A 21554-nucleotide genomic window follows, 5' to 3' on the forward strand; every position below is an offset into this window, starting at 1 on the left:
GGTACAGTCAAATAAAATTTTGTGGAACATTCATTTAACTAAAATTTAAATCCTTAATCATACCACTTTCAACCAATGAAATTAAAATTATTAAGAGATAATTCTTTACAGATAGGTCATTGTCTCTAGAAAGTTCTGACTATTTTATTTTTTCTTCTGAGAAACAACGGCCTATAGCCAGAACCTAATTACTTTTATTCTCATCGGGTGATGAATTTACTTAAACATAGAGTTTTTTGTTCTTGCTTCATTAATTACCATTCTGTTGAATATTGCTGAATCTTCCCTGAATAAATAAGTCTGTGATCCCTCCAGGACATCCATTAACAGTGTATTGAACACTTTACTTCGTATGTCCCGACCCTGACACTTAGCAGAGAAGTGGCTCTTTGAGAGAAATTGCTAAAATCAGCTCTCTTTGCTGTAATCAGCCTCTTTCTCCCTAAAAGAAAGATTGGAAGATGAGGGCGTTTCACGCTTCTTTCAAGAAAGTTGAGTTCAATTCACTGCACCTAGCCTTGAAGGCAAGTGACAGTGCTTGTCTTGGAGAAGCTCTTTGTGCTGAATGACAGTTTCATGGGGACAATGATGTAATGAGATGTTAAAGTCTCTCCCATGGTCTCCTTCACCCCCAAAGGGGCACACGGGGGTTGGAGGGTGAGGGGGTGGATAATGCTTGTCAACAGTCCTCTGAGTGACTTTGGAAGGAGACCTTCCATGATCCACTGTCAGCAAAGTGGCTAAAATGGAAAGCTCGCTTTTCCCTCAGGCTAAGCTAGTGAGGAACACGCACTGGCAGATTCGCTGCTGGGTCTTGCCCAGGTTAACGATGAAAGAATCGTGTGATAGATAATAAGTGCCTCTGGTTCTGAGCCATAAAATTTCCAACCAGTGATAGAACAGCCATCCCGACTCCAGTGCTGGCTTTCAGACACCCACAGCCAGCCTCAGTTTCCATACAGGTGCTGGGGATTCAAATATATAATATATATATATATATATTCTTACCTTGCAAGACAGTCACTCTTAAACACTGAGCCATCCCCTCCTCTAAACGCATTCATTTTAATGCTAGTAGTAATGACTATATTGGTGTTAGAATATATAACTGGACATATGCATTTTGTTTATAAATATTCCTGGTATTTTTGTAAGTACATACTTTCATATCTGTCAAAATAATCTTGGACTCTTTAGGCAACTATGTATTTTTTTGTTTGAACTTTTGGACATTCTATGGAAAGGTATATATATATAATATATATATTATATATATATATATAATCTGCTCTTCCTTTCTAGCTTTGGCTGCTGAAGTAACCCATTTTTATTTTATTTTCCTTCAGGAAAAAAGTAAACAAAAGACAGATATCAATGTCATAACAAATATCGTTCACATGAATTCTTTCTCTGTAGAACAGGAGAAAGACTTTTAACACAAACCATCCCAGATCTTTGAATTTGTATGTAAAACTGGCACTATTTTATCACTGCTTTTACTGAGAAAAAAAATCAAAGTCCCCTGTTCCTTCTTTAATAATGGATACTTTCATAGGCTTTCTAAGGTCTCATTCCCCCTGTCATGTTTAAAGGGTTTATTGTTTCCAGAAGAGCTTCTGTTGCTTCCTCTGGAGACTTAGCCGATCCAAGGTAATATTAATTCTGTGACTCTCTCTCATCTGAACTCAACTTCAAATGCAGTGTGTGAGATGAAAGCCGGAAGAGAGGTTCTGTGGGCTGTCATCTGCCATTGTGTCTGAGGCGCCAACTGTGCTCAGAACAAATTAAGGGTCGTTCTGGTAAATCAATCTCAGGAAGGCAAATCTGTTTATACAGACTTATTTGGTCTTTTGGAAGGCTGTACTATTCAGAAGGTAGTTCCATTTTTTTTGGTAATTGGGAAAATAATCTGATATTTAAGTGGTCACTTTCGTCGTCTCCCCCATCCCTCTCTAACTCACTCCATTTCCCCCTCAGAGATGAAGATCTATTGCTTTAAAAATACCTAGTGCATCCTCAGGACCACTCAGGTGGAATGCCTCATTATTTTAGTCTAATTATAAGAGACCTTGGAAAGAGAACTAGGAAGGCATGAGTTTGCAAGGGGCAATGGAGAAAGATGGGGTTGTGACTTAGTTGCTGGCTTTGAGCATGAAATGCTTACAGAACAGAGGGAGTACCCAGTAAGAGGCAAGAGAATCCACAGTCTATCTGATTTGATTTAGTTTTCAAGTCTTTTCTAGTCTGTTAGCCCTCTAGAAGTTTTCACGGCAGAATGTAGCAAATGCATTCTCTCTATTACTGTATTTGGCCTATGTGCATATGGTACAAATATGTCATATTCCTTTCTGAAGGGTTGGGTCCAAGGTCATAGCATCATAATGAGAAGAAATATTTTCCAAGATGATAATCACAATTAATACGATCAACTTCAAACATAGGAAAAAAGATGATATTCTAGAATGCAGGAAGCAGTTCCTTTTCGAATTTTCTGTAAAAGTTTCTTAGAGGGCTGGCAAGATGCTTCAGGTAACGGTGCTTACCCCCAAGCTTATGACCTGAATTCAATTCCTAGAATCCATATGTTGGATGGAGAAATAGAAAAAAAGCAGTTTAGGGAAGAGATGGATAATTTTAGATCATAATTTCAGGTTACCATCCAACACTGGAGGAGAGTAAAGGGAGGATCTTGAAGCAATATCACATCTCTATTCAAAAGCAGAGAGATATGAATGCATGCGTGTCTATTCATGGCCAGCACCCTTTCTACACTTATACTACCCAGTGTCCTTGTATAGGGAATGATGCTGTGAACAATGGGATGAGTCTTTTAATATCAGTCAAGGCAATCCCCAACAGGCATACTCCTAGCCCATCCTGACCTTGACAATCTACAGTGAGACCCATTTCCTTGGAAGTTTTGGATTATGTCAAGTTGGCGATTAAAATTAAGGCCACCTTCAATAAAAACTCAAATAAGTAGTAGAAAATATAATATTGAGGATACATTCTGACTTCTTAGGCATGACAAGTAGCCCCACCTGAGGATAAGCTAATTCTACCAAAGACAAAGACCAATCTGCAACCTTTGGACGGCTGAGTTTTATCAAGTTTGGGTTCTTAACTTAGATTAGTGGGAAATCTCTTTATAATGCATTCAAAGGCCCGGACATTAAGTCCCTTGACTGTGATGCCAAATGCGGGAAATTCTTTAATCAGATAGAGAGGCCTCTTGCAGAAGCTCCATCACTAAGCAAGCTCAGCCTCCAAAAGCCTTTCTTGTTATTTTGTGGCAGCTAAGCATGGCCGTGACCTTTAGGTGTTGGTCAATATCTAGAAACATGACTAACACTTGCGGCCTGTTTTCTCAATGAAATCCAATCTCATAACGAAAGTTTGGTTTCCCTGACCAAGAACAGTAGCACAAGATACAACACTGATAATTGAAGCCACTTCAGTATGACCAAAGTCAAAGTAGCATCTAAAGCCTGCTTCACTGTGAAATACTTTCTGACTTGGCACACCTTGGTGCTAAGACTCTCTCTCTTCTTTACCGGTGCCAGGCAGCCTGAGTCAAGCGAGCAGTCCTATACACTACCTGGGGTGGGTGCTTTACTGACAGAAGCAGTCACTTTCTAACTAGAGGCTTAATATTCAGCCATCAACCAGACAAACCTAATCGGGGTTTTGTATTGTCTATTTCTACCTTGGCCTAAAAGGCCAAACTAACAACCCTAGCAAAAAGACTCAATTTGATGCAGAGTAAAAGGGTTAATGCTTTGAATCTACACCGGATCGAAGCGTGCCTTTGTCACCTTGCATGCCTGTGCTGCTGTACAGAAAAGAGCGATGGCTATTAGCACAGAGCAAGTCACCCACAAAACATAAGCACCAGACCCAAAATTCACGGCACATCTTCCGTTTCACCAACCAAAGGTCGGTTATCCACTGCAAGGGCCACACAAGGCTATGTCTCATAGTGCTCGAGTAAATAGGCCAGCAAACGGGAAGAATGCAGTCTAACAGATCCCCTATGTTCATTGTTCACTCCAAAGGTAGGTGATGTACAGCCTAAGTATATACCCTACAAACAGGAGTAGACTCTAAAAAGAACAAGCCCACGGCCCCTCCCAAAGGGAGCATGGATCTACATGCAATGTAAAACACCTCCATCCTAGGACCCGTAATGGAAAACAATTAAGAAAATACATGATTCATTTCACTAATGCGGAGATGCTATTTTCGAACTGGCAACTTAACTGTTCCTAGGAGAGGAATTGATAATGGTGGTTAATTAATTAAAGTGTGTCATGCCTGTGCTCACTTCATGCAAAAGAACTCTGTCCATCCTGATCTTCTGCCACTGTTTGATCAAATTCAAAGGAGGCACACCCATCTAGGTAAAGACTTTGTCTTTGTTTATGGGCGTGGACACCTTCATTCTCCTAGGACTGAAAGCCTCTGAAGTGACAATGTCTTTGTGACCTTGTATCCCAAGCTTGTATCAAACTGATGATCCTCCTCCTCAATCCTCTTCATCATTTGCCTACCAGGATACACCACCACAACTTCATTAAGAAAAGTATCCCAAAGGCTCGGAATACCCAAGACACAATTCACAGACCACATGAAGCTCAAGAAGAAGGAAGACCAAAGCATGGATGCTTCTGTCCTTCTTAGGCGGAAAAAGATACTCACAGGAGGAAATATGGAGAAAAGGTATGGAGCAGAGACTGAAGGAAAAGCCATCCAGAGACTGCCACACCTGGGGACCCATCCCACGTACAGTCACCAAACCCAGACACTATTGCTGATGCCAAGAGGTGCATGCTGATAGGAGCCTGATATAGCTGTTTCCTGAGAGGCTTTACCAGAGCCTGACAAATACAGAGGATGCTCACAGTCAACCATTAAACTGAGAAAGGGGTCCCCATTGGAGGAGTTAGAGAAAGGAGTGAAGGAATTGAGAGGTTTGCAACCCCATAGGAAGAACAACAATATCAACCAATTGGACCCCCAGAGCTCCCAGGGACTAAACCACCAATCAAAGAGTACATATCCAGTGATCCATGGCTCTAGCCGCATGTGTAGCAGAGGATGGGCCTTGTCAGGCATCAATGGGAGGAGAGGCCCTTGGTCTTATGAAGGCTTGATGCCCCAGTATAGGGGAATGCCAGGGTGGGGAGGCATGAGGGAGTGGGTGGGTGGATGGGGGAAGCACCCTCATGAAGGCAGGGGGTGGGGCAATGGGATGAGGATTTTCCAGAGGGGAAACCAGGAAAGGGGATAACAGTGATCTTTCAAAGATCTCCCAATTAATACACAGTGAATGGAACACACTATAGCCCTACATGCAGGTTTTATACAGTCTCATGTAGTAAAACTAGTAATAGTGAGTATGGCAGATTGCATAGATTTGACCCCCATAGGTTCATGTGTTTGAATGCTTGGCCATAGGGAGTGACACTGTCAACAGGTGTGGCCTTGGAGGAGTTGTGGCCTTGTTGGAGGATGTATGTTCCTGGGTAAGTGGGCTTTGAGGCTTCCTATAGTCAGGTTCTGCCCAGTGCAGAAAATCCCTTCCTGGATGCTTTGGATCAAGATGTATATCTCTCAGTTCCTTGAGCACCGAATCTGCCTGCAGGATGCCCTGCTTCCCAGCATGACAGTAATGGACTAAACCCTGAAACTGTAAGTCAGCCCCAATTAGATGTTAACCTTCATAAGAGTTGCCTTGATCATGATGTCTCTTCACAGTAATGGAAACTCTAACTGAGACAGTGGGTATGAGTGTCATCAATGTCCAGATTGGAAGGCTGGTCTCTTGGCTGCTCCGATGTTATCAATGTTGTGGTCATTTTAATATACCTTTTTTTCCCCCGCAGCTGAGGACTGAACCCAGGGCCTTGCGCTTGCTAGGCAAGCGCTCTACCACTGAGCTAAATCCCCAACCCCTCATTTTAATATTCCAGACAGAACTTTCTGGAGTACACCTCACCCTCCAGCTCTTGTATTTTTCTCACCCCCTTTCTGCAACGTACCCTGGATTTAGAAGGAGATGTTATAAATATCCTGTCTATGACTGACCACTCAACAGTTACCAAGATCCTTTCACCAGTTTGAAATCCCAGCACCAACTTTTGCCCATTTCAAACAGAACCCTCTCTGACCAAGGAGAGGAGCACTAAACGATAGGTATGAACAGAAATATTTACTAGGCAGTTTGGCATCATATCCTTGTAAAAAAAAAAAAGTCATAGTACACTTCCAGCTGGCGTCTATAACTTCTCAAAGCATTGGCTTCTTACTGGAGTCATGATACAGAGCATGTGTCCCTCTGTACAATGGTTCTGCAGTCCAGGAAGAAAGTGATTGGTTATCCCAGTAGCAGTCACGCTGCTCTAGTACCACTGGCCACATCATGAAAGTTGATGTTAAAGTTCCCAAGGCTCACAGATGAATAATACTGATGATAATTTTTCTTCCCCAGCAGCCTACGCAGCGGCTTCCAGCACTGGGGAACTTGGCGAGCAGAAAGGAAGCTTCCAACTTGGGTCCAGTTTGAATTCTCTGTGTTCTGAAAGTGAGGCGTTTGGTGTCTTCAACGCTGTGATTCCCATCTCCTTCTGGTGAGAACCCCAGAGCCCACGTAATAGATTGCACTGTACTGGGGACTTCTGAGTCCTCCCTAATCAACAACTCATAAATATAATCACACCTGGTACTGGGACATTGTTCCATAACTTACGGCTTCTGGGACCAGGATTAACTACCCATGCAGAATAAATCTTCAGACTCTTTTTGCTTTATGCATTATAATTTTAATTAACTTCAAAGCAGTAGGATTCTATGAAACTTTACACATCCTTGGTTGTCATTAACCACACTCTGTCTCTTGTCTCCCATTTTCTTTCACTCTCACCTCAATTTACACCATTTAACCTCATGTTTTTCTCCCTCTTCTTTCATAACATATTCTCCTATTATCTCTTGTTCAAAGCTTATTTTCCCTGCTACCTGCCAAATTCACCCCTTCTAGCTCCCTGGCCTCTAAAGAGACCCTATGCTAAGCTTAGAAGTCTGAAGGATATATATGTATGAGAAAGACCATGCAATATTTGTCTTTCTGGGCCTGGGTTAGCTTGATCTGTGAGGTTTTTATTCCCATCTTCATTCATTCAGGGAGAGAGCAGGAGTGATGGAGATATAGTGTATGAAGTTATAAAAAATTAATAGTTTATCTATGCTGTACGGAAGAGGTTTTAATTTCATAAGGTCTCTTCTGTCAGTCGTTGGTTTTATTTCACGAGTAACTGGCATCCAATTCAGAAAGTGCTTACAGAAGTTTATATGGTGAAAACTGTTTTCTACTTTTTCCTCAAGCATTTCCAGTGTTTCTCATTGGTTCCTGCTTCAAACTTCTACAGTGAGGTCCTGCTTCGGCTTCCCTGGAAGACGTTTCTAGATAGAGTACTCTAGATGTGCCATGGAAAATGCAGTCATGGAATCTCAACAATATGGTTCCCTGAACAAGACTGGCATAATGAGAGCAGCAGGTGACATGCCATTATGGAGAAGGGAAACTCCACATGGTTCCACTCCTCCACGAAAGCAGTCTGTGGGTACTGAGAAAGGGGGAAACAATTTCCTCTAGGGATGAGCTTACTCAGGTTTTCCTATCCCAACGGGTCAGCTCTGGTTGCATGTACATACATGTAAGCTTAACTCAACTCAGTAGATTTTATAGATAGATAGATAGATAGATAGATAGATAGATAGATAGATAGATAGATAGACAGACAGACAGATAGGGATATGGATATAGATACATGTGCACATTCACACATGTGTGCATATGTGTATGTCTATGTGAGTATGCAGACATATTTTACAGTAATAAAGAGCTTGAGAATCTGTGAGCAAAGAGACATTGGAAGAGTTGGAGAGGAGAGAGCAGGAGTGATGGAGATATAGTGTATGAAGTTATAAAAAATTAATAGTTTATCTATGCTGTACGGAAGAGGTTTTAATTTCATGAGGTCTCTTCTGTCAGTCGTTGGTTTTATTTCACGAGTAACTGGCATCCAATTCAGAAAGTGCTTACAGAAGTTTATATGGTGAAAACTGTTTTCTACTTTTTCCTCAAGCATTTCCAGTGTTTCTCATTGGTTCCTGCTTCAAACTTCTACAGTGAGGTCCTGCTTCGGCTTCCCTGGAAGACGAACTATAAAGTGTGAGATGAGATCAATGTTTTCTTCCTCAAATTGCTTTGGGTCAGTGTTCTATCACAGCATCTGAGATAAAACTAAAACAGATCAGGTACATTGCCTTGTTTTTTGTTTTTTTGGTTTTTTGTTTGTTTGTTTTCTATTATTATTTTTGCACTGGAATCAAAGGTTCTTTGTTGTTGTGTCATTTGATTTTTATGTTACCTATTTTTAATTTTTAACTTAATTTGTGTCTATATGTGTGTCTGAGTATGCATGCCATGTGTATATGGGCTGCCTGTGGATGCAAGAAGACAAATAAGAGTCTCCAGGACTAGACTTACAGGTGTTTGAGCCCCTGTGAATACTGAGATTCAGCTCTGACTTTGCAAATGCAGCAAGTCCTCTGAACCACTGAGCCATCTCTCTAGGCTCTGTGTTTTAATTCAGGTTGCCATTCTTCTGTCATTGGAGGTGTTTGCAATGTTGTTCACAGTACCAGGCTCTATCCTTAGACTTGAGATGTAAGAGTGATTATATCTAAGCTTTGTCCATGATTGTGTTATCTATAAGAACAGTAGGCCAGGCGTTGCTATAACCAAGAAGATCCACAACCCATTATCCTTCATAAAGTGAGGGCTTTTTTTCTCCCTATTGCATGAAAAATAATCTAGTTACTTTATCACTGTTAAGACTTGAAACTTAAAAAGAAAACTTCTTCAAAGTATAGCAATTTTCTGTGTATCCTCTTGAACTAGAGAAAGTTAATAGGCCTTAAAAATATCCTCAAAATCAAAGAATTTTTCCTCCCCCCTCACACGCAGCTTAGTACTTGCTCTCCCAGAATCACCCTTCCTAAGGCTTATCAAGAACAAATATGTTTGCAGCTGATCTCTCCATGAAAGTTCTTCAATGAGGAAAGTTTAAACTGACCCCAAATTTGGGTATAAAGACTGCTCAGTCTCTCACATTGTGGCCTTGCAGGGATCTTAGTTACGAAGGTTTGGACAGATTTCTGGGCTCTGCATGGCCTAGAAAAAAAAACATGTTTTTAAAATATTCTTTTCTTTGTGAAGAATTCCCATTTAAGCAATATATTTGTTTTTATTGCCAAACTCAAGAGTCCTTCCTCTCTGAGCACACCTTTCACCCAGAGTCTCGACGTACTCTCCAGAGCCTACTCCTCAGCTATGAACAGCACAAACTACTGATGAAAGAAAATGGAGCATTTTAGTGGCTTGTTTATCATGGTAACGAAAAATGAATCAGAAGGATCTTTCGTAGTGTCACAGGAAGAAAGACATACATTTACTGAGAATTTGAAGGTTGGCTTTGTCAGGTCCATAAATGAGAACATTTGATTTGAATGGAATAAAATTGCTGATACTATAATAGGATTGATAAGAGCAGTGAGGTGTGGATCCTCCTGAGGTGGAATCTTTTGTGGAAGCTACCCCAACTATCTGACTGGATAAACAGCTGCTGGAGAAAACAGTATTGTGCAAGCGAAGACGCTGAGTAGTAAAGCCGTGGTACTTTAGTCTCTAGTCTGAGCTCAGGGCACATAATAGATTCTGTCTTCAATGATCAGCCTACACATAGGTTTACACCCACCGAAGATAACCTCAGCAGATTGATTCCCAATCAGCGGGTGGCCCAATTCCATGCTTTAACAGTCCCTTGACTCATGTCTGGTGACAAAATCCAGAAGAAGAATGCTAGGCCCACTTTCAAAGGGCTCTGTCTCACACAATAGAACTAAATTGCTTCTTTTGACCCTCTTGCATGAAGATTATTTGCTCCTGCTGTCCCCTGCCACCCCACCCCACTCCACTCAAATTTTAGAGCCATTTCTCTCCTCCGATTTTTCTACCCACTCATCTCTTCTCGACTACTCTGTAAATTCTGCTTCTGAGCTGTCTGCTCCATCTCTGTGACACTCTGGGCTCCTGGAGCCTGTGGAACATAAGGCACACTGATGTGTCTGGAGGCTCCTGTCATCCTACTGATGGCTCCTGTCGAAAGGGATTCTCCATTGTGACTCAGGGCATTTCTCTGCAAGTGTTGATCTGCTTGGGGTTGGGACAAATGAGGAACCACACTTGCCCCTGTTCTCTGTCTTTCAAAAAGCTAGATACAGCAGTTAGTGGATGGCAATCATGCCCACCAGTCTAAAGGCAGCCCGCGTATTCACCCAGAAGGCCTCTAAACTCACATTTGTTGTTCAGTGTCCTCTGATGACACTGGCCCAAATGTCTCCCGTTAAACAAGGGCCTGTACTTTATCGCCTTCTGAGCTTCAGCTTTTTCATATCACCTTCCAAGAAAATCCTGACATCCCCACCTGCTTCCTGACTTCCTTTCGACCCTCTACATTCCTTCCCAAACCATGGCCCTCACTCATTTCCTCCCAGAATTACTCGAAACCCTTACCTATGGAAATCCACAACTCTAGTCTCCCCTCTGTCACATCCTGACTGTACTTGGTTTGTAGCTCAAAGCTCAACTCTCAGCTCCACTGGCTCCTGACAAGCAGGCTGTGCCATAGTCTCCTATGACGTGGTTAAGGAGCCTGCCCTTCCACCACCGGGCCACTGCTAATGACACAGCTTTCTTGTTCTTGGCCACTTCCTCCTTTATTTTCTTTCTTTCTAGGTGGGGATAGTTTTGTGTACAAGAATTCCATTAGACTGTTTATACCACAGAAAGGTTATCTTTCTCTTTGAACCACAGCATATAGTATTTCTATGCTGATGGGTAAAGGCATCTCCGTTGGCGTCTCTGGTCTCTTATAACTGCCGTACTTTGATCCAGACTCCTGGGTTTTTAATTTTCTATTCAAAGTCAGCTGTTCTTCTGTTGGGTTTGCCTTTATGCATTACCCACGCCTTTTCTTTTGCAGCTTCGAAAACCCGTTCTTTGCTTTGTATACATTGGGTGTTTTAACTGTAAAAATGACAGATCACCATTAAGTTGGGTTCATTTATTTGTCCCGTGCATTTGGTGTTCTTTGTGCTTCTTGTATTTGCATGAGTAGGTCTTCCCTTAATATAGGAAATTATCCTGTTGAAGATCTCTTTTATTCTACTGACCTTGGATTCTTCTCCTTTTATGTCTGTAATTCTAGGTTTGATGTGTCATGTCATATCACGGTTCCTGCACACTCCTTTCATGCTTTTGTATTATTGTTGCCCTGCTTCGTAGTTTTGTTGGTTTGGTCAATTTGTCTACGTTATTAAAGTCCTCACATTCTTTCTTCTGTTTGGTCCACTTTATAGGTAAGGATTTCCTTGAGTTAAAAAAAAAATATATAATGGGGTTATAGAAATTGTCTCCATTTAGCTTGAAATTTCTTCAATATTTTTATCTCCTTGTTAAATTAATGTTAATTAAATTCTGATTTACATTCATTATTTTATTCAGCTGTAACTGCATTTTCCTGGATTTCATTCAGAAGGGTTTTTATTTCCTATTCAAGTTCACTTAGGTACCTGTGTTCTCTTTAACCTCTCAAATTATTCGATCATGTTTTCAATTGTCCTTTTAGATTCTGCGCCAGGATTCCTATGAGTAATTCCCACAAGAGAAGATTTTTACAGGACTAGTTCTAGTTCTCTTTGGGGAAGACATGCTGTCTTGGCAATTTCCTATCAGTTGTATTGGGGGGGGTGATATGGATTGATCTGTTGTTTCTGGACCTGATATGAGATTCCAGCTTGCCTCTATGGAGTGGAAATATTGTTCTGTTTCTGCTGCTTGATTGATTTCAGATTAGTTAGAAAGGGTTTATAAATCATTCCTTCCTGGTACTCAGATCTCAAGAGTAGGATGATTTCAGTTCAATGGCAATTGAGAAGTGCATGAATGCAGCTCACTGCTGTGCCTGAGGAGAGGAAAAAGGCACAGGCCGGAGAAGACAGACAGCCTGACTGAGAAGGCACATGAGTGTGGCTTCTGATTGGGCCTGGATATGGAAAAGCTGCATGGTGTTAGGGACCAGGTGGACTCACTAAGAAAGTGTGTGATTATAGCTCTCGCCTCTACCTGCAAGGCTTGAAGCAGCTTCACAAAAAGAAACACTTTGCTTTTCTATTATCTTACTCATTTTTAATATTTTATTCACCCATGATGAACTCTAAAGTGGAAACTTCTAGTTTCTTTGGAAAGTTAGGCATGTCAAATGATGTTTTCTGTGTCTGTTTGCAGCAGACACAGGTGAAGGGATGTTTTGATATAGCAAACAAGGACCTATGACATCAGAGTATAAATATGACCCCACACACACACAGTGGGGGATGAGTGGTTTGGTTTGTTCTGCCTCGCTATTCATTCCTAACAACACACAAGTATTGGTTTGCCTTACATAGAATTGTTGATCTCAACTTGTGGCAATGCTGACATTGAGAAAAACTCACCCAAAATCTGCTCATGAGGTACCTCAGGCCGGTTGGAAAGCCTTGAAGTTTCTTCAGGATTGAACCACAGCTTCTGGTTTGTGCCTGGTGTCTGCCTGTCAAAAGGACTGGACTGTGGCTGCCTAGAGACTGATCCGCAGCTGCTGAGTCATATTTGGTGTTTGCTATGGGACTTAACTGCTGAGGAAACGATTGACCTTGCCCCCAATGAACTTCTGCTGAGCTTTCCCCATATCCTAATAACTTATCTCTTTCATTATCTCTACTGGGTGGTGAGATCGAGGATAGATTGAACATATTGAAAATAGGTTGCATATAAAGGCAGACCTATCAGAATCACACCAGACTTCTCGCCAGAAACTATGAAGGCCAGAAGATCCTGGACTGATGTCATACAGACCCTAAGAGAACACAAATGCCAGCCCAGGTTACTGTATCCTGCAAAACTCTCAATTAACATAGATGGAGAAACCAAGATATTCCATGACAGAACCAAATTTACACAATATCTTTCCACAAATCCAGCACTACAAAGGATAATAAATGGTAAAGCCCAACATAAGGAGGCAAGCTATACCCTAGAAGAAGCAAGAAACTAATCGTCTTGGCAACAAAACAAAGAGAATGAAAGCACACAAACATAACCTCACATCCAAATATGAATATAACGGGAAGCATTAATCACTATTCCTTAATATCTCTCAACATCAATGGCCTCAACTCCCCAATAAAAAGAAATAGATTAACAAACTGGACACGCAACGAGGACCCTGCATTCTGCTGCCTACAGGAAACACACCTCAGAGACAAAGACAGACACTACCTCAGAGTGAAAGGCTAGAAAACAACTTTCCAAGCAAATGGCAGGAAGAAGCAAGCTGGAGTAGCCATTCTAATATCAAATAAAATCAATTTTCAACTAAAAGTCATGAAAAAGATAAGGAAGGACACTTCATATTCATCAAAGGAAAAATCCACCAAGATGAACTCTCAATCCTAAATATCTATGCCCCAAATACAAGGGCACCTACATACGTAAAAGAAACCTTACTAAAGCTCAAAACACACATTGCACCTCACACAATAATAGTGGGAGATTTCAACACCCACTCTCATCAATGGACAGATCATGGAAACAGAAATTAAACAGTGATGTCGACAGACTAAGAGAAGTCATGAGCCAAATGGACTTAACGGATATTTATAGAACATTCTATCCTAAAGCAAAAGGATATACCTTCTTCTCAGCTCCTCATGGTACTTTCTCCAAAATTGACCATATAATTGGTCAAAAAACGGGCCTCAACAGGTACAGAAAGATAGAAATAATCCCATGCGTGCTATCGGACCACCACGGCCTAAAACTGGTCTTCAATAACAATAAGGGAAGAATGCCCACATATACGTGGAAATTGAACAATGCTCTACTCAATGATAACCTGGTCAAGGAAGAAATAAAGAAAGAAATTAAAAACTTTTTAGAATTTAATGAAAATGAAGGTACAACATACCCAAACTTATGGGACACAATGAAAGCTGTGCTAAGAGGAAAACTCATAGCGCTGAGTGCCTGCAGAAAGAAGCAGGAAAGAGCATATGTCAGCAGCTTGACAGCACACCTAAAAGCTCTAGAACAAAAAGAAGCAAATACACCCAGGAGGAGTAGAAGGCAGGAAATAATCAAACTCAGAGCTGAAATCAACCAAGTAGAAACAAAAAGGACCATAGAAAGAATCAACAGAACCAAAGGTTGGTTCTTTGAGAAAATCAACAAGATAGATAAACCCTTAGCCAGACTAACGAGAGGACACAGAGAGTGCGTCCAAATTAACAAAATCAGAAATGAAAAGGGAGACATAACTACAGATTCAGAGGAAATTCAAAAAATCATCAGATCTTACTATAAAAACCTATATTCAACAAAACTTGAAAATCTTCAGGAAATGGACAATTTCCTAGACAGATACCAGGTATCGAAGTTAAATCAGGAACAGATAAACCAGTTAAACAACCCCATAACTCCTAAGGAAATAGAAGCAGTCATTAAAAGTCTCCCAACCAAAAAGAGCCCAGGTCAAGACGGGTTTAGTGCAGAATTCTATCAGACCTTCATAGAAGACCTCATACCAATATTATCCAAACTATTCCACAAAATTGAAACAGATGGATCACTACCGAATACCTTCTACGAAGCCACAATTACTCTTATACCTAAACCACACAAAGACACAACAAAGAAAGAGAACTTCAGACCAATTTCCCTTATGAATATCGACGCAAAAATACTCAACAAAATTCTGGCAAACCGAATTCAAGAGCACATCAAAACAATCATCCACCATGATCAAGTAGGCTTCATCCCAGGCATGCAGGGATGGTTTAATATACGGAAAACCATCAACGTGATCCATTATATAAACAAACTGAAAGAACAGAACCACATGATCATTTCATTAGATGCTGAGAAAGCATTTGACAAAATTCAACACCCCTTCATGATAAAAGTCCTGGAAAGAATAGGAATTCAAGGCCCATACCTAAACATAGTAAAAGCCATATACAGCAAACCAGTTGCTAACATTAAACTAAATGGAGAGAAACTTGAAGCAATCCCACTAAAATCAGGGACTAGACAAGGCTGCCCACTCTCTCCCTACTTATTCAATATAGTTCTTGAAGTTCTAGCCAGAGCTATCAGACAACAAAAGGAGATCAAGGGGATACAGATCGGAAAAGAAGAGGTCAAAATATCACTATTTGCAGATGATATGATAGTATATTTAAGTGATCCCAAAAGTTCCACCAGAGAACTACTAAAGCTGATAAACAACTTCAGCAAAGTGGCTGGGTATAAAATTAACTCAAATAAATCATTTGCCTTCCTCTATACAAAAGAGATACAAACCGAGAAAGAAATTAGGGAAACGACACCCTTCATAATAGACCCAAATAATATAAAGTACCTCGGTGTGACTTTAACCAAGCAAGTAAAAGATCTGTACAATAAGAACTTCAAGACACTGAGGAAAGAAATTGAAGAAGACCTCAGAAGATGGAAAGATCTCCCATGCTCATGGATTGACAGGATTAATATAGTAAAAATGGCCATTTTACCAAAAGCAATCTACAGATTCAATGCAATCCCCATCAAAATACCAATCCAATTCTTCAAAGAGTTAGACAGAACAATTTGCAAATTCATCTGGAATAACAAAAAACCCAGGATAGCTAAAGCTATCCTCAACAATAAAAGGACTTCAGGGGGAATCACTATCCCTGAACTCAAGCAGTATTACAGAGCAATAGTGATAAAAACTGCATGGTATTGGTACAGAGACAGACAGATAGACCAATGGAATAGAATTGAAGACCCAGAAATGAACCCACACACCTATGGGCACTTGATTTTTGACAAAGGAGCCAAAACCATCCAATGGAAAAAAGATAGCATTTTCAGCAAATGGTGCTGGTTCAACTGGAGGTCAACATGTAGAAGAATGCAGATCGATCCATGCTTATCACCCTGTACAAAGCTTAAGTCCAAGTGGATCAAGGACCTCCACATCAAACCAGACACACTCAAACTAATAGAAGAAAAACTAGGGGAGCATCTGGAACACATGGGCACTGGAAAAAATTTCCTGAACAAAACACCAATGGCTTACGCTCTAAGATCAAGAATCGACAAATGGGATCTCATAAAACTGCAAAGCTTCTGTAAGGCAAAGGACACTGTGGTTAGGACAAAACGGCAACCAACAGATTGGGAAAAGATCTTTACCAATCCTACAACAGATAGAGGCCTTATATCCAAAATATACAAAGAACTCAAGAAATTAGACCGCAGGGAAACAAATAACACTATTAAAAAATGGGGTTCAGAGCTAAACAAAGAATTCACAGCTGAGGAATGCCGAATGGCTGAGAAACACCTAAAGAAATGTTCAACATCTTTAGTCATAAGGGAAATGCAAATCAAAACAACCCTGAACTTTCACCTCACACCAGTGAGAATGGCTAAGATCAAAAACTCAGGTGACAGCAGATGCTGGCGAGGATGTGGAGAAAGAGGAACACTCCTCCATTGTTGGTGGGATTGCAGACTGGTACAACCATTCTGGAAATCAGTCTGGAGGTTCCTCAGAAAATTGGACATTGAACTGCCTGAGGATCCAGCTATACCTCTCTTGGGCATATACCCAAAAGATGCCTCAACATATAAAAGAGACACGTGCTCCACTATGTTCATCGCAGCCTTATTTATAATAGCCAGAAAATGGAAAGAACCCAGATGCCCTTCAACAGAGGAATGGATACAGAAAATGTGGTACATCTACACAATGGAATATTACTCAGCTATCAAAAACAACGAGTTTATGAAATTCGTAGGCAAATGGTTGGAACTGGAAAATATCATCCTGAGTGAGCTAACCCAATCACAGAAAGACATACATGGTATGCACTCATTGATAAGTGGCTATTAGCCCAAATGCTTGAATTACCCTAGATCCCTAGAACAAATGAAACTCAAGACGGATGATCAAAATGTGAATGCTTCACTCCTTTAAATGAGGAAAAAGAATACCCTTGGCAGGGAAAGGAGAGGCAAAGATTAAAACAGAGACTGAAGGAACACCCATTCAGAGCCTGCCCCACATGTGGCCCATACATATACAGCCACCCAATTAGACAAGATGGATGAAGCTAAGAAGTGCAGGCCGACAGGAGCCGGATGTAGATCGCTCCTGAGAGACACAGCCAGAATACAGCTAATACAGAGGCGAATGCCAGCAGCAAACCACTGAACTGAGAATAGGTCCCCCGTTGAAGGAATCAGAGAAAGAACTGGAAGAGCTTGAAGGGGCTCGAGACCCCATATGTACAACAATGTCAAGCAACCAGAGCTTCCAGGGACTAAGCCACTACCTAAAGACTATACATGGACTGACCCTGGACTCTGACCCCATAGGTAGCAATGAATATCCTAGTAAGAGCACCAGTGGAAGGGGAAGCCCTGGGTCCTGCTAAGACTGAACCCCCAGTGAACTAGACTGGTGGGGGGAGGGCGGCAATGGGGGGAGGGTTGGGAGGGGAACACCCATAAGGAAGGGGAGGGAGGAGGGGGATGTTTGCCCGGAAACCGGGAAAGGGAATAACACTCGAAATGTATATAAGAAATACTCAAGTTAATAAAAAAAAAAAAAAAAGAAAATAGGTTGCAAAAAATTTATGCCTACAGAACTTTCAACATTTGCTCATATGGGAAGACGTTTCTTGGTTTAAAGGTTTATTCTCTTTTATAATTGTTCATTTATTTGTTTAGTGGTATGGTATGGAATCGGGTAGGGTGTGTGTGTGTGTGTGTGTGTGTGTGTGTGTGTGTGTAGGAATTTGTTTCACTTCTTCAATGAAGTAGGTTCTAGGGATTGAACTCAGGTTGTCACTCTTTGGTGCCAAATATCTTTAACTATTGAACCATCTTTTTTATTTCATTGGAAGTTTTGTCCTTTGGGTATTTCTTTTTTTATTGGATATTTTGTTTACATTTCAAATGTTATCCCCTTTCCCCCAGCCAACCACCCACCCCTTCACACCTCCCTGCCCTGACACTGGGGGTGTCAAGCCTTGGCAGAACCAAGAGCTTCTCATCCCTCTGGTGCCCAACAAGGCCATCCTCTGCTACATATGCAGCTGGAGCCATGGGTCTGTCCATGTGTGCTCTTTCGATGGAGGTTTAGTCCCTGGCAGCTCTGGTTGGTTGGTATTACTGTTCTTAAGAAGTTGCAAACCCCTTCAGCTCCTTCAACCCTTTCTCTAACTCTTCCAATGGGGATCCCACTCTCAGTTCAGTGGTTGGCTGTGAGCATTCACCTCTGTATTCGTCATGCTCTCGCAAAGCCTCTCAGGAAGGAGCTATATCAGGCTCCTGTAACATGCACTTCTTACCATCATTAATATTGTCTGGGTTTGGTGGCTGTATGAAAATGGGCTGGATCCACAGATGCAGCAGGCTCTGAATGGCCATTTCTTCAGTTTCTGCTTCAAATTTTGTCTCCATATTTCCTCCTATGAATATGTTTCTTCCTGTTTCTAAGAAGGACTCAAGTATCCACACTTTAGTCATCCTTCTTGAGCTTCAAGTAGTCTGTGGATTATATCTTGGGTAATAAAACTTTTCAGCTAATATCCACTTATCAGTGAGGGTACATTGTGTGAGATATTTTGTGATTGGGTCATCTCACTCAAGATAATATTTTCTAGCTCCATTGATTTGCCTATGAATTTCTTGAAGTCATTGCTTTTGATAGCTGAGTAGTACTCCATTGTGTAGATGTACCACATTTTCTGCATCCGTTCCTCTGTTGAAGGACACCTGGATTCTGTCCAGGTTCTGGCTATTCTAAATAGTGGAGCATGTGTCCTTGTTGTATGTTGGAACATCTTTTGTGTATATGCCCAGGAGTGGTATAGCTGGGTCCTCAGGTGTCTATGTCTAATTTTCTGAGGAAACTCCAGACTGATTTCCAGAATGGTTGTACCAGTTTGCAATCCCACCAACAATGGAGGAGTGTTCTTTCTCCACATTCTCGCCAGCATCTATTGTCACCTGAGATTTTTATCCTAGCCATTCTGACTGGTGAGAAGTGGAATCTCAGGGTTGTTTTGATTTGCATTTCCCTGGTAACTAAGGATGGTGAACATTTCTTTAGGTACTTCTCAACTGCTTGATACTCTGCAACTGAGACTTCTTTGTTTAGCTATGTACCCCATTTTTACTAGGGTTATTTGGCTCTCTGGAATCCAACTTCATGAGTTCTTTGTATATATTGATATTAGCCCTCTAGCAGATGTAGGATTGGTAAAGATCTTTTCCCAATCTGTTGGTTGCCATTTTGTCCTAATGACAGTGTCTTTTGCCTTACAGAAACTTTGCAGCTTTATGAGATTCTATTTGTCAATTCTTGATCTTAAAGCATAAGCCATTGGTGTTCTGTTCAGAAAAATTTCCACAGTGCCCATGCATTGGAGGCTCTTTCCAACTTTTTCTTCTATTAGTTTGATTGTATCTGGTTTTGTGTGGAGGTCCTTGATCCACTTGGACTTAAGCTTTGTACAGGGTGATAAGAATGGATCGATTTGCATTCTTCTACATGCTGACCTCCAGTTGAACAACCACCATTTGTTGAAAATGCTATCTTTTTAAAATTGTATGGTTTTAGCTCCTTTGTCAAAGATCAAGTGACCATAGATGTGTGAGTTCATTTCTGGGTCTTCAATTCTATTCCATTGATCTATCTTCCTGTCTCTTTACCCATACCATACACTTTTTATGACTATTGCTCTGTAATACAGCTTGAAGTTAGGGATGGTGATTCCCCCAGAAGTTCTTTTATTGTTGAGGATAGTTTTTGCTTTCCTGGGTTTTTTGTTATTCCAAATGAATTTGCAAATTGCTCTTTCTAACTCTATGAATAATTGAGTTGGAGTTTTGATGGGGATTGCATTGAATTTGGAGATTGCTTTTGGCAAAATGGCCATCTTTACTATATTAATCCTGCCAATCCATGAGCATGGAAGATCTTTCCATCTTCTGAGAGCTTCTTCAATTTTTTTCATCAAAAACTTGAAGTTCTTGTCAAACAGTTCTTTTACTTGCTTGGTTAGAGTCACTCGGAGGTATTTTATGTTATTTGGGACTATTGTGAAGGGGGTCGTTTTCCTAATTTCTCTCTCAGCCTGTTTATTCTTTGAATGAAGAAAGTTCCATGATGTGCTGAAAAGAAGGTATATTCTTTTGTTTTAGGGTGTAATGTTCTATAAATACATATTAAATTTATTTGGTTCATAACTTCTGTTAGTTTCTCTATGTCTCTGTTTTGTTTCTCTTTCCATGTTCTGTCCATTAATGAGAGTGGTATATTGAAATCTCCCACTATTGTTGTGTGGGGTACAATGTGTTCTTTGAGCTTTAGTAAGGTTTCTTTTATGAATGTAGGTGCCCTTGCATTCGGAGCACAGATATTTAGGATTGAGAGTTCATCTTGTTGGATTTTTCCTTTGATGAATATGAAGCATCCTTTCTTATCATTTTTGATAACTTTTGGTTGAAAGTGGATTTTATTTGATATTAGAATAGCTACTCCAGTTTGTTTCTTCAGACCATTTGTTTGGAAAATTGTTTTCCAGTCTTTTACTCTGAAGTAGTGTCTATCTTTATCACTGAGGTGTATTTCCTGTGTGCAGCAAAATACTGGAACCTCTTTCCTTATCCAGTGTGTTATTCTATGTCTTTTTATTGGGCAATTGAGTCCATTGTTGTTAAGAGATAATAAGGAATAGTGATTGTTGTTTCCTTGTATTTTTGTTGTTAGAGGTAGAATTATGTTTGTGTGGGTCTCTTCTTTTTAGTTTGTTACAAGGAGATTCATTACTTTCTTTCTTTTTCTAGGGTGTAGTTTCCCTACTTGTGTTGGAGTTTTCCATCTATTATCCTTTGTAGGGCTGGATTTTTAGAAAAATACTGTGTAAATTTGGTTTTGTCATGGAATATCTTAATTTCTCCATCTCTGTTAATTGAGAGTTTCACTGGATATAGTAGCCTGAGCTGGCATTTGTGTTCTCTTATTGTCTGTATGAACCTGCCCAGGATCTTCTGGGTTTTATAGCCTCTGGTGAGAAGTCTGGTGTAATTCTGAAGGTCTGCCTTTATATGTTACTTGACCTTTTCCCCTTACTGCTTTTAATATTCTTCCTTTGCTTTGTGCATTTGGTATTTTGACTATTATGTGATTGGAGGAATTTCTTTTCTGCTGCCATCTATTTGGAGTTCTGTAGGATTCTTGTATGGGCATCTCTTTTTTCAGGTTAGGGAAGTTTTCTTCTATAATTTTGCTGAAGATATTTACTGATCCTTTAAGTTGAGAGTCTTTGCT

The sequence above is a fragment of the Rattus norvegicus genome, chromosome 18, assembly GCF_036323735.1.
Source record: "Rattus norvegicus strain BN/NHsdMcwi chromosome 18, GRCr8, whole genome shotgun sequence".
Lineage (NCBI taxonomy): Eukaryota > Metazoa > Chordata > Mammalia > Rodentia > Muridae > Rattus > Rattus norvegicus.